The sequence below is a fragment of the Vombatus ursinus genome, unplaced genomic scaffold (genome assembly GCF_900497805.2).
Source record: "Vombatus ursinus unplaced genomic scaffold, bare-nosed wombat genome assembly UNPS02005659.1, whole genome shotgun sequence".
Classification (NCBI taxonomy): Eukaryota; Metazoa; Chordata; class Mammalia; order Diprotodontia; family Vombatidae; genus Vombatus; species Vombatus ursinus.
Window position 1 is genome coordinate 12,687,842 of NW_020945437.1, and position 13,831 is coordinate 12,701,672.

The 13,831-nt window shown below is 39.7% G+C and overlaps 1 pseudogene; it reads right to left on the reverse strand.

The window, feature by feature from the left end:
• Positions 1 to 225: 225 nt before the first annotated feature.
• On the reverse strand, positions 226 to 658 carry LOC114032857 (annotated as a pseudogene).
• Positions 659 to 13,831: the final 13,173 nt, after the last annotated feature.

The window sequence follows — 13,831 nt, forward strand, 5'->3', positions numbered from 1 at the left end:
CAGCAAACACCTCCTATAGCCTATGGCACCCCAGCTGTGCTTTGAAAGAACCTCATGATTCTAAGAGATGAAGGTAAGGAGGGAATTGAATTTAAAATAAATGCACTTGGATATCACACCATTCATAGTGATTTCCCATTAAACCATCTTCTAGTCTCCCACAATTGAACCCTCCCTTTTTTTTACATGACAATTTTTTACTATGACAAAGACATCATATAATTTTTATGATCTTCGTCTTTCCTTCTTGCCTTTGTACAAGGCCAGAAAAGAAACATTTGCAACTTTTACAACCTTGAATTGGACTCCAGGAATATCACCAACAGCATGACCTTTTCGACCAAATCCAGGAACCAAAACTTCATCATTTTCCTTGATAAAGTTCAAGCAGCCATCATTGGGAACAAAGGCAGTGATTTTTTTTGCCATTTTTAATCAGCTGGACTCTCACACACTTCCTGATGGCAGAATTGGGCTGCTTGGCTTCCACACCAACTTTTTCCAAGACAATCCCTTTTGTGTGAGATGCTCCTCCAAATGGGTTGGCCTTCAATGAAGTGCCCAAATGAGCTTTCTTATATTGTTTGTCATGCTACTTTTGGTTTCTCCTGTGGCTTCGGAGCTTTTTAGCAGTACAAAGACCACGGCACTTACCCATGCTGCCGCTGCCTGGGTCAAAAGGAAAGAGAGAAGGTGAACTCTCCCTTTTAACAAAGTCAAAATATTTAAGTAAAACCAATAGTCACAATGACCATGTCTGACCATGTATACCCCATTCCACATCTGTAGTTCCTCACCTACCTACTTAGAGGATGGACTTGGGTTTTATCGTCACTTCTCCAGGACTGAGACTGGTCGTTACAATCAATCATAGTATGACTATCTTTTAGCAATTATTTTTTAAATTTATGTTAAGATAGTTATAAATTGTTCTCCTCATTCCCTTACTTTGAGCAACATCTGTTCATGTAAATCTTCCAAAGTTTTTCTGAATTCTTCATCTTTATTGTTTCTTAATTATGGAATTGTATTCCATTATGTTCAAATACCATAATTTGTAAAGCCATAGTGCAATCTAGGGATAGCCATTTTGTTTCTTATTTTTGCTACCTCTAAGTGGTTCTTTGAATATTTTGGTTGCCACAGGGTCTTTGTTTCTGTCTTTGACGTCCTTGGGCTATATGCTTCATAATGGGATCCTTATAATTCACACTTAAACAAAAATCTCCTAAACAAAAAAATTATCCAGCCAGCCCTTTGCTTCAGTTTAGCTGGCTTTCCCATCTAACCTCTGTAAGTTAATGACACTTTCTTTTCCCTTTTTAAATTCAAGGTCAGAATAATTTTTGGAGTTTCAGTAATGTTTACTTGTGAGATGGTAGAGGTAAGAAAGGAAGATTTCCATTGTTATTTGCTAAGTTCACAATGTTGTATGAATAACAACAGTATTGAGCATCTCTGGTTTTCTACTTTATGCAACCAGCAACACCAGCTGTAGCATTAAAAAAACTCAAACAAAACCAACAACAAGGAAGGATTAAAAAATGAAAAGCCCAACACCATAATCACCTGTTTGAAGATTCACCTTTTCCTCCAGGAGAGGTCATCTTTGACATTGTGACTGTATGTTTAAAAAATTCGTCTGTTCCTGCTGGTCACTTGCAAATATGAATATATACATGTTGTCATACCCACCACCATTATCTGAAGTGTCAGTGAAATCTCCATATGAAGTCTTCTTCTTGAAAGCTATACCTGTCAATTATCTCTTATGTCCCCTGATCTGGTTTCACACTGTTTTTCCTCGTGGATCCAATGAGGCAGCAGGAGTCATGAAGGCCATTAACTTGACTGTCTGTGGTTCTCCTCTGGAGACACTGCCTTCTCAAGTACTGATTCTCTTCAATTAAGCTGCCTAGATCATGCTGCATTGATCAAGCAATTAATGGATTCCTGAAGACTGACCTGAAACTGCAAGTCAGCTGTTTTGCTTTGATATCGATTTCTAGTCCTGAGGTATTTTTTTTTTGCCTTCCCTTTTCTTGCTTCAATCTATGGAAATAAATTGTATCTCAGTATAAATAGTTACCCTTTGGTGCATATCTTAGGGCCTAACTTTTTTGCTTGTAAAAGGAAATACAAGTTAGAGATAACGGAAAACAAGTGATGGTGTGTGTATGGAATGCTAAGTTAGTTGTTGATTTTAAAGCAAATCTAAAACCTGTGGCCCAGGAGGCATAGTTCCCTCTTCACACAAAACAGCTCCAGCTCTGAGATTCCTTAGGTAGGGTTCAGTCCTGGGACAAAGAGAAAAGATCAGGTTTTTCTTACACTTTCTGTCTCAGTAAGCCACTGTCCCAGAGTTCCACAGAAAATGTCTAAATTTGGCTCATATAGGGCCTCCACCAAAGGAATCATCAGGGTCCCTCTAGGAAGAAACTCAGTGTATAAAGTAGATCAGGAATAGCCCACAGTTGCATAGCTTAGAAGGAGTCAGATTTGAAATTTTAACACAGGTCTTCCTAATTCCAAATCCCACTCTACCATGTATTATTGACAAGAAGGCATAGGCATAAGTCCACTTCCTCCTTTGGTAGATCATTAACCCATCTCACAATCAGTTTTCCTTAGCAACAATCTTCATTGAGTACCCATTTACTCTATTTCTAAAATTTTCGTTCTGATTTCCTTTCCCAGATAAAAAGAGAGCTAAACCTCATTCCATTTGTTCTAATTTCCTTTCTACAATTCCTGAATAAGACTGTTCCTTCTAAACAATCTAGGAACTTCCACCGAGGCACAAGGGGGTCCAAACTCTCTCCTAATCTGTCCTCAGAAGGAAGTTCGTGTTAAATGGTGGTGATAATGGGGCCCATAAGAGTAGGATGTGACCAACTGTCTACATACTTAAAGCTATTCACCAGTTGGAAGTTACAGATATAGCTTAAGAGTTTATTGTTGTTTGTGACCCCTTTGATTAAAGGCTGTCCTGCAGCTTATGTTCAGAAAAACCAGTTGTGTTGTGGAGGGGAAAGAGTACTCATTCTTTAGCTGCCTTGAAGAGGAAATTGAAAGGGCCTGGAATCTCCCCTAGGTAGCCTTAGCTTGATCCCTTTAGCTATTGGATATATAGTGGCCAAGAGCACCACCATTTAAAATTGTAAATGTATAATATATATATATATATATATACACACACACACACATATATAATATGTGTGTGTGTGTGTGTGTGAGTGTGTGTGTATAAAACATCGTAAAGGAACATGACAGAAGAGGATTGAGTAGGATTGCCTTACGAGGCAACGAAAAACATTTAAGGGAAAATGAACCTACAGAGAGTTAAGCTAGGTTATCTAAGAACAGCTGTAAAGGAAACTGGAAGGAAAACAAACATGAAGATTTGAAATGGAAAAGATTCACTGATGTTTCTATGATAATCAAGTTCCATCGGCAATGATAATGGAAATATCGCATTTGGATTCTCAGGACTCTGAGAAGATGAGAAGGGAAACATGGCTGGACATGACCAAAAATATCCATTCAAAACAAATCCAACCATCATGGAGAAATCCATCTGATGTGTTAAATGAAAAAATGGAAACAGTCCATATCAATAGAGAAAATTATAATTATGTTATAGACAACAATTTTGAGACCATTGAAGGATGGATTCTCAAAACAGCAGAAAGAAGAGATTATTAATGATAGAAAAAAATCCAGGATGGCATTGTTTCTGAAAAAAGGCAATGGGATTTTTTAAACTTTTTTGGGGGTCTTATGGACCACTTTGGCAGTTTGGTAGAACCTAATGATCCTTTCTTATAATCATGTTTTTAAATGCATAAAATAAAATATATAAGATTAAAAAGACAACTAATTACATCAAAATGTAATTATCAAAATATTTAAACTAAAGTTCACAGACTTAAGTTTAAGAATCTCTGCAGTACAGAGAAAATCAATAGCCATCGACTCCAATGCATGAATTCTTATCCCTATAAAATCTTTATGAGAATTATTTATACATATAACAATAATAACCTTGATGAAAATATGTTAGGGAAACAGGCAGGCTTTTGAAAATAATTTTCTATGAAAGATCACATATTTATGTTCATGTAATTGACTGAAAGATGCTAAGAATACAAGATCCCACAAAATTTATTGTTTATTGATGTTTAAAAAACAAAAAATACATTCAGTGGAGCAAAATTCACTGATGGCCATTCATTTTTTTTTTTAAACAGATACGGCTTGGGGTTTGTTGTTTTTGACTCCCTTGCTTTGATTCAAGGCTGTCCCAAAGCTTGTGCCCATAAATCCAATTGTGTGGTGAGAAAGTTGTCTACAATATGTATGTTAAGATCACGGTTTTTTGACAGATGTAACAATGGAGACAACTTTTTCAGCAGTTTATGATCGACAAGATTAAAAAGGCACAAAACAAGGAGACATTTGCTCATCAAAACTGCTTGTTACTATCGTGGAAGATATCCGGTATAAAGTCCAAATGCAAGCACGATTCCCTATAGATGGTGAAGTTCTTGAGATGTTTCCTGTGCACATGTGACATTTTAATGATTGCATTAAGCCCCCGGACATTAAAAAGATGAGATTCATAAGAATGAAAAGAGTTTGGCCTAAGAATCCTAGGAAAAACCAAATGGATGAAAGTTGCCTAATATCTAGTGGGTAATGTGAAATTTATCAGAACGTGTCCTGTACCAGGTACAATATAGACGGATAATGAGCTGTGCCTATAATTGAATAGAAGAAAGAGATCAGGCTGAATTTCATTTATGACATTGATCCAATGATCCCAAACTGTTCCCTGAAACAAAAACCCAGCCTTTTAACACTGACATCTGTTTCTGCTTCACAATCTCCAAAGAATCAGACCTGCTGGTGACATAAAGGGGAAGAGAGAGCTGTATTTTGAATAGTCAGCAACATGTTAGAGTGATAACTAACACGAAGAAAATGCCTTATATGTATGTTTTTGAGATATCTATGTTTAGAAAAGAAAGTGGGATAGTCATATAGCCAGTAGCAAGGGATAATATTTGAACAGCCCTGGTAGAGACAGCTAGTGTGGCACAGTGGATAGAGCAACTGACCTGGAGACAAGAAGAATTGAGATCAAATCCAGCCTCAGACCCTCACTGACTGTGTGACCTTGGGCAAGTCACTAAACCTCTCTATGCCTCAATTTCTCATCAGTAACATGGGGATAATAATAGTACCTACCTTTTATATATTATCTTCCTGCATTAGAATGTAAGCTCCCTGAGGGCAGAGACTATCTTTTTGTTTGCATTTGTATTCCCAGTGCTTATCATAGTGCTTGGCACATAGTTAATGCTTACTAAATGTTTGTTGACTGACTGACTGATCTTCCAGGGTTATTGTGAAGATAAAATAAGTTAATATGTGTAAAGTGCTTTGTGAAACTTTAAGCTCTACACAAACACTAGTTTTTATATATTATCACTAGTACGTTTAGAGAATTAGAGGAAGGACTCTGTCACTTTGAGTAGTCCCCATGTAGGGTTTAGGGAGGACATGGACAAAAATCACACAGAACGTGATGACTTGGATGGGGTCTGATCTATGCCATTAGAGGACATCTAATAGAGAGCACCTATATTGCGGAGATCACAGATCCTTTGAAGTTCAATGAAGGACTGAATTCATGGGAATTGCAGAGTGTGTTGTAAGCTTTGTTTATGGTAATTAGACTTGGAACTGGGAAATTAGAGAATTTTGGGGAATATCAGTATGTATTTTGAAGGGGGCAGGAGATATGGTAGAGAGACAGGCTGACTTGGGGTACTGAACTCATTGAGAAAAAGGAGGATAAAGCCCGTGGGATGGGAGTAGTTGTGAATAGGTAATCGCCGCTAGGATCTGAATTGACTGATAAAATTTGTATAGTGTGAACCTCAAAAGAGAAGAGATTGCTGATCAGTGGTGGTAGACAGAGAGTCCAGAAGAGGCAGTGGGGAGCTAGGAGTATTCCAGTTCCCCCGTGATAACCAGTAAATTGAGGGTGGGAGAATGAGTGAAAGTGTAACCAACATTGTAACCAATGTTGGCTGGGAATAAAGTATATTCAAGAGGAAGTCATATCCCAGTAAATGCCAGAAAATAGAAGGAATGAGAAAGGCAAATGTTTAAGATGAAATGAAATTAATTAATTATGGAGCAGACATTCCAGAGACCATGGTGGAAGGGGTGGGTGGATTTGGAGTGTGACATTTGGGTGGGATAAGTTTGAGAAGGATGGAAGTGGGGGAGCAGGCAGAGAGATGGCTTTAGAGGTTGCACACCAGTCACCAGGGGCATAGAATTACTGATATAGGGAGGGAATGAGGAGGTGGAAATATGCTAAAAATATACTCAAAGTCAAACAGCTACTCAGTGATAGAGCCATGACTGAAAGTTAGATCTCTTGATTTTCAGTCTAGCATCCCTTCTATTATTTACTTCTGTATTTGAAGGATATGTGATTTCATTATCTCCACTGATGCAGATAAGAGCCCTTCTAAAATTTGGTAGTCTTCCAAAATTGTTATGGTTGAAAAATTCCATTGGGGTTGCCTTGATGATCAGTCTTTCTGAACTTAGGATGCTATTCAGACATCAGACATTGAACCCTTCACTAGGACCACGGGCAAAGTATTTAATAATACTATCTCTTAGTTACATAGCACTCTAAAGTTTGCAATGCACTTTACAAATATCATCTCATTTGATTTTCTCAACAACTTTAGGAGATAGATGCTATTATTATCACCATTTTATAGATGAAGCAATGGGCAAATAGAGGTTAAGGAAAGAAGGAAGGAAACAAGCATTTATTAAGCTTCTATCATGTGCCAGATACCATACTAAGCACTTTACAAATATCACATCATTTAATCCTCAAAACAACCCTGGACAGTGGGCATTGTTATTATTCCTGTTTTTCAGATAAGGGAACGGAGGCAGGCAAAAGTTAGATCACTTAGCTAGTAAGCGTCTGAGGCCATATTTGAACTTAGGTCTTCTTGACTCCAGGTCCAGCACTCCATCCACTTCTCCCCTGGTTGCCTTGAATTTCTAGGTTGCTAGATCTGTCAGGGCTTGTATTCTCTTGGCATAGCCTTTAAGAACCATGATGAAGAAATCTTCCACCATATCATAATTATATTAATAAAGGTTGGAGGAAAGAGAAGGAAGGAATGGGAGTGGTGTGTATTTTAGGATCCTAGGGTCTACAAGGATTAGGGGTTGGTTTCTGTGGGAAGGTAGAAGGTGTTCTTCCAACCAGGTGCCCCAAGAAAAAAAAGAACAGTTGGGTGACCAGTGGTGGACTATGAAGTAGTAAGTCAGGGACTTCAGTTGTATGTTCTTCTGCAGGGAAGTGTCATCCCTGACTTTTTCCATGCAATGTTTTATAAAGATGGACTAAAGCCCATGATGAAGAGAATGAAAAATGGAGATAAATGCCTTGTAAGGGGAAAAGGGGAACTTCAGAGGAATGAATTCTAGGTGTTTAAGGCAACATTAGTATCCCTATTGATACTCCCAAGCATGAGGGCAACGGTTAGGGTATAGCAGAAGACTGAACTTTATTCTTTTTTTTAAATTTTTTTTTAGGCAGTTAGGGTTAAGTGACTTGCCCAGGGTCACATAGCTAGTAAGTGTCAAGTGTTTGGTCTGAGGTCGAATTTGAACTCAGGTCCTCCTGACTCCAGGGCTGGTGCTCTATCACTGCGCCACCTAGCTGCCCCCGACTGATTTTCATTCTGAACACCTTGAGAAAGTAGGAGACCTGGAGACATGAAGATGTCAGATACTTATTAAGTGTACTATCATGGACAAATCACTTAAATTTGCTCATCCTCCATTTTCTCACCTGTAAAAAGGGGATAAAAATAGCTGTAACCCTTAATTTTCAGGGAGTGTAAGATTATGTATTTAAAGTGCTTAGCAAACATTAAATCTATGTAAACATCAACTAGTGTTATTACATAGATAGGGTGATATTGTCTGATGAAATGAACTTCAAAGGAAGGTTGCTGAATGATGGCAGTGGAGGACAAGATTGGAAAGGGCAGGAAGGAGGAGTATGCTTTCCACTCTTCCCACTAGCTCACTGTATCAAGTGGCATGTCTTTTGCCTCTTTTTGTCTTCCCAGCTCTTAGCACAATGCGTGGCACATAGTAGGTGCTTAATAAATGTTTATTTATTGATTGATGAGAGAAAGGGTAGTTAGCACTGTTGAAGATGATTCAGATGAAGTGAGTATGAGACAAGGAAGTTGAATGCAAGAGAGAATTGAGCAGCAGCACTCTCTGTGGGGTTTTATAGAGCACAATGACGATGGGGAAGGGCAGAGCAGTAGAGGGACTTTGGAGGTACTAGGGCTGGGGTGAATACAGAAGGCATGAGGGTTTGAAGGATGGGAACAGTGGGAAGGACATTTGGCTTAGGTAAATTTTTGCTTAGGAATTTTTGCTTTTACAGCCTGCAACTTTGAAACACAAGGATTCAGAGAAGAAAGTTTGCTAGCCATAGGACAGTGAATTTAATCACCTTTTCCCCACTCTTGATGAATTTGCCCCAGATGTGAGAATTCCTCATTTGGGCTCCCATTCCTTCTCCTTTCACCATGCCTTTCCACAGACAATGCCCTATACTTGAAATTCACTTCTTCCTTACATATGCCTCTTAGAGTCTTTAGAGTCCTTCAAGATTCATCTCAGGGACTATCTTCCTCCCAAAGCCTTTCCTTCTCTTTTTAGGTATTTATACTCTCTTATTCCTGAAATTTTGTATTTACTTTTCTGAATGTATGTTGCAATTCCCCAATATGATGTAATGACAAAGACTATTTTTGTCTTTTTTATCCCCAGAATGGACCACAGTGCTGTACACATATTTGATGCTTAATAAATGTTGGTGGCATTTAATAAATTGTGGGCCATATGAGGTGATTCAGTGAATGACCACTGGGGGGCAGCCAAGAACCAAGGACAGGTATGAGGAAAACCTTGTGGTTTTTTTCCCTTCCTCACTAGTTGAGGGAGAGAGCCAAATTGGACCTTTAGAGAAGGTAGGATGAAACCTGGGGCAAATAGTCAATATCAGTGGAGATAATGAAGTAAGGGCTGCTCTGGGGCAAACTCATAATCACAGGTTTGAGTTCAATTGGTAATATTTATAGCTCACATTCATATAGTGATTTACAGTTTTGTCAAGCGCTTCACTCACACCACCCTTTGGGATTGGTAGCACAATGTGATGGGGCTTTCCCCCAAACTGGGACGTTTTGTGTGCTGCCATATATGAGACGCGACCCTGGATTGGTGGACAGAAGGCTGAATGCTCCAGTTAAACAAACATTATTATCCACGTTTTACAGCTGGAGAAATAGAGGCACATGGAAGCAAAATGATTCACTGCAGGTCACACAGTGGCTGGGTGTAGTGGTTGTTGTCGTTCAGTCGTTTTCAGTGATGTCTGACTCTTCGTGACTCCACTTGGGGTTAAAAATACTGGAATGGTTTGCCATTTCCTTCTCCAGCTCATTTTACAGATGAGGAAACTGAAGCAAACGGGGTTAAGTGACTGGCCCAGGGTAACACAGCTAGATTTGAAGTCAGGAAAATAAGTCTTTCTGACTCCAGGCTGGTAATATTCACTGTGCCACCTGGTGCATGCTTGTAATCTCTGCTGGAAGGGAGGCTGAGGTTAGCACGTTGTTTGAGCCGTGGTCTGGCTAAAGTCACTTTTAGAGACTTAGTTCACAATAAGTCTGATGAACTTCTGGGATATGGGTTCCCCCCCCCCCCACCCCAAGGAGAATGCTAGGCTAAGTAAGAAGAGGTAAAGCAGCCCAAAGAAAAACACGGAGCAAGTCAAAGATTTTGTGCTAATCAGAGAGGGAGACAGCCAAAAAAATAAGATTGCCCGGTGAGTTGCTTACCTGCCCTCAAGTAACTTACAGTTTGAGGTGAAGGATGGGGGAGAGATACTTTCCACCATAGTGTGAGCTTTTAAAGTCAGTAATCAGAGGTTCTTTCAGGTGTAGTAGGATAAGGGAGTGAAGTAAAAAGTATTTCCTTTTCCTCTTTTCCCAATTCCTCTTCCCTCACTGTGCATGTTTTCCAGTGTTCTTTTCTTGGATCCTTTTCTCTCCTTCCTTGACACTTCCTCCTTGGGCAATCTCGTTCACTCCCACTTCATTGCCACATCTATGGAGGTGATTCCCAAATTCATATCTCCAGCCCTGACCTCTCTTCTGAACTCTGGTGCTGTATTTTAAACAGTCCCCAGGACCCAGGTATCTCACTTGCCCTCACGCTCAACATGTCCAAAGCTGAACTAATTGTCTTCCTCTGGTTCTGCAAACTGATGACTTCTTGTGAATATCTTGTTTGTGTTGGTGGTACCACCACTGGCTCAGTGTCTATGTGGAACTACTAATGTTACCTAAAGCTTTCCTCTCCCTCTTCTTGCCTCATCCTATCAGTAAACAAGGCCTACCTTTCTTGCCATCCTTTTTTCTTCTTCATTCTTTAGGCAGCTAGGTAGCTCAGTGGATAGAGCATTGGGCTTGGAGTCAGGATGAGCTGAGTTCAAATCTGCTCTCAGACATTACCCTGGGCAGATCACTTATCTCTCTCCGTCTTAGTTTCCTCTTCCATAAAATGATGGTAATAATAGCACCTACCTCCCACACCTATAAAGTAGTACCTACTTTATAGGATTGTCAGGAGGATTAAATGAGATAATATGTATAAATATGGGTTGTTGTGAGGGGAAAAATGAATTAATATTTGTACAGTGCTGCCTATGAAGAACTATATGAATGTTCGCTTTTATTATCATTCTTTGTAGATGTTTACTGACTTTATTTCTGTTGCCCCTGTCATAATCTGAGCGATCATTACTACCTGGATGGACTATTAAGACAGGCTTCTACTAATCTCCTTGCCTCTCGTAATTTTATTTCCTCCTCAATTTGTCTTTCACGGTGCTGCCAATTCAGGATCATAGGGTCATGTGTCTAGAGTGGGAAGGGACCCTCAGAGACCACTCAGTCTACCCGCTCATTTATCAGAGGAGGGAATTGAGGCCTAGGGAGTCTAAATGCCTTACCTTTGCCCAAGGTCACACTGGTGGTTATCATTATTAATTCCCCTCTCATGGACAGATCTGATTATTTGTGGAAGAGAGGAGTGTCAACAATATACCGAACTTTCCAGTTCAGTAGATTCAGGCCAGTTTTCGGGGAATTCTGTCCTTGTGGCAGTCTTGGTAAGTTACTTGGGTAAGGTCAGCATTGGTTTCACCCCCATTAGAGGGACAGCTCTAGCAAAGCAGGGGTGAAGGGGGAGGGAGTGGAATTTATATGTCCTTTTCCCTGAGGTCCTGACATTTTTTAATGCAACTGTTCTCATGTGGATTCAGTAGAGGTAGCTTAACTTCACTGATGATGGCAATTGAATCCCTTCTCATCCTCCCTACCCATGGTTCAGCAGCTGGGGATGTAAAGGGATCACAGGAAGAACCACAGTGGGCCCTGGTTGGTTTGAGCTGTTTTTTAACATCTCATCCAAGTTAATGGGGTTTTGATTCCAAATCAATATGACACACCAGGAAAATTCTCAATAGAAAGGAGAGGATTTTAGGGAGGGTATATAACAGGCACCACAATTAATTTCTCTTCCAGCAGAAAGAAGTGACAATGTATGTATCTTAAGATTACCTAAATCTGGGTTAACAAACCTAAATTGATGTGCTTTTTTTTTCTTCCTTATTTTCTTGCAAATTCCATATCATCTGATTACAGGGGGAATTGGATTGCCTTAAAAATAATTGTGTGGCCTGGTTTTCAGTGCTCTCAGCATCCTGTTTGCCATCCTCTGGGTTTCTGCCTTTGTCAATGTCTCTCTCAAAATGTGACAGTCAGATTTGAACACAGAACTCTGATGGGATGTGACAATGGCAGAGGAGAGTGAGGTTATCACTTTCTTTGCTCTGGAGACTGCACTTGCATGAATTTTTTTGACTGCCATACCATAATGCTGATTCATATAGGGCTTGCAGTCTGCTAAAACCCTTATTTTATTTTTTTACCTAAGCTGTTTTCCCACATTATCTCCTTGTTTTATACTTGTATAGTGAATAGGATTCATATAGTGGAAAGACCATTGGCCCTGGAATCAGAGGGAGTTGGGTTCAAATCTTACATCTGACACTAGCTATCCAGAAGTAGAAAGTTATTGAATTTAGAGTTAAGAGGGACCTCAGTTGCCCTCTGGATGAACCCATATAAGAGAGGCCCCACTATCACATACCTGACAAGCGGTCATTGTCCAACATCTGCTTGAAGGCCTCCAATGGGTGGAGGGAAGATCCACTACCTTTCAAGACAGTCTGTTCTACTGTTAACTTCTCTGTGTCTCAGTTTCCCTATCTGTAAAACAATCATAATAGCGGTACCTACTTTATAGGATTGTTAGGAGGATCAAATGAGATAATATGTATAAAGTACTTTGTGCTATAGAAATGTTATCTATCTTAGGAGGGACAGCATTGTGTAATGGATAGAGTATTAATCTGTGAGTCAGGTAGACAGGTTGAAATCCTGTCCCTGAGAGCTACTAGCTGTGTAATCAAGGATGAGTTATATCACTTCTCTGTGCTTCAGTTTCATCATCTATAAAATGAGTATAGTCTTACTAGGGTAGTGGAGAAGTTCAAGTGAGAGAAAGAATTTAAGTGTTTGGAAACTTTACTATATACATGCTAGTTGTTATTACTTCAAAGGGTCATGATTTTTTAAAAATTAAATTTCATTTAACAAGTATTTATTTTTTCTACCGTCTACCTTCTTCTCCTCTCCCATTGAGAAAGAAAAAAAAAAGCTCTTGCACAGTTAGACAAAATTAATCTCCCCCCCCCCCCCCCCAGTCCCACATTGACTATCTCCAAAAATGTATGCTTCATTCTGTATCTGTCTGGCAGGAAGTGGGTGGTATGCCTCATCCCTGGTCCAGAGAGCCACAGTTTAACTAGAGTGGACACTCCCTTCCCTGATACGGATCTCAGTCTTTGTATACTATCTTTGCATGCTTTGCTGTAGGAGGTGGTCCTTTTCAGTTTCTGTGACCATAAAAGTCAGTCAAGTGGTGACTTAGAACCAACCTTCAAGTGGCAAGGCTCTTTGGATTTGACTGGGTGTGTCCTTAAGTGACAGACACAGTCCGCTGCTGGGCTCATAACCAAAGCTGTCGCAGCTGCATTGGGCCCACCAGTGCTTATACTGTGCTGTTCAGAGTCACCTCCAGTGCCACAATGAAGCATCTGCTCAGGCCTTCCTCTCATATTAAAAAAAAAATTACTTTATCCAAGATTTTGACAAGTCAAGTGTGTTAAGCACAATTGCCAGTCCTCAAAGTTTGAAAAGTCATAAAGCCCAATTTCGAGCCATGGAGCAGGATCCCATGGTGAACAAGCTGTAAAGAATATTGAAGTGAGCAGCTTAATGTGTGTGTTTTAAAGAGAGGTGGGTAAGGCTCTCACTGATCATTTGTTAGAAAAAAGCTGGGCTTCAGATGCATTTTGATTTGCAACAGAGGCAAATTACAATTCCACTTTACATCTGATGGGCAGAAGATGGGCTCTGCCTCATTAAATCATGGGATTAGTCCCCTAGTTTGGTCCTCATTCATGTGAACAGAGGAAAACGCTACAGGCTGAGAGTTACTGGAGTTTATTTCTAGTGTTAACTGACTTTCTATTTGAACAGCGGACCATGTTGATCTTCTTGTT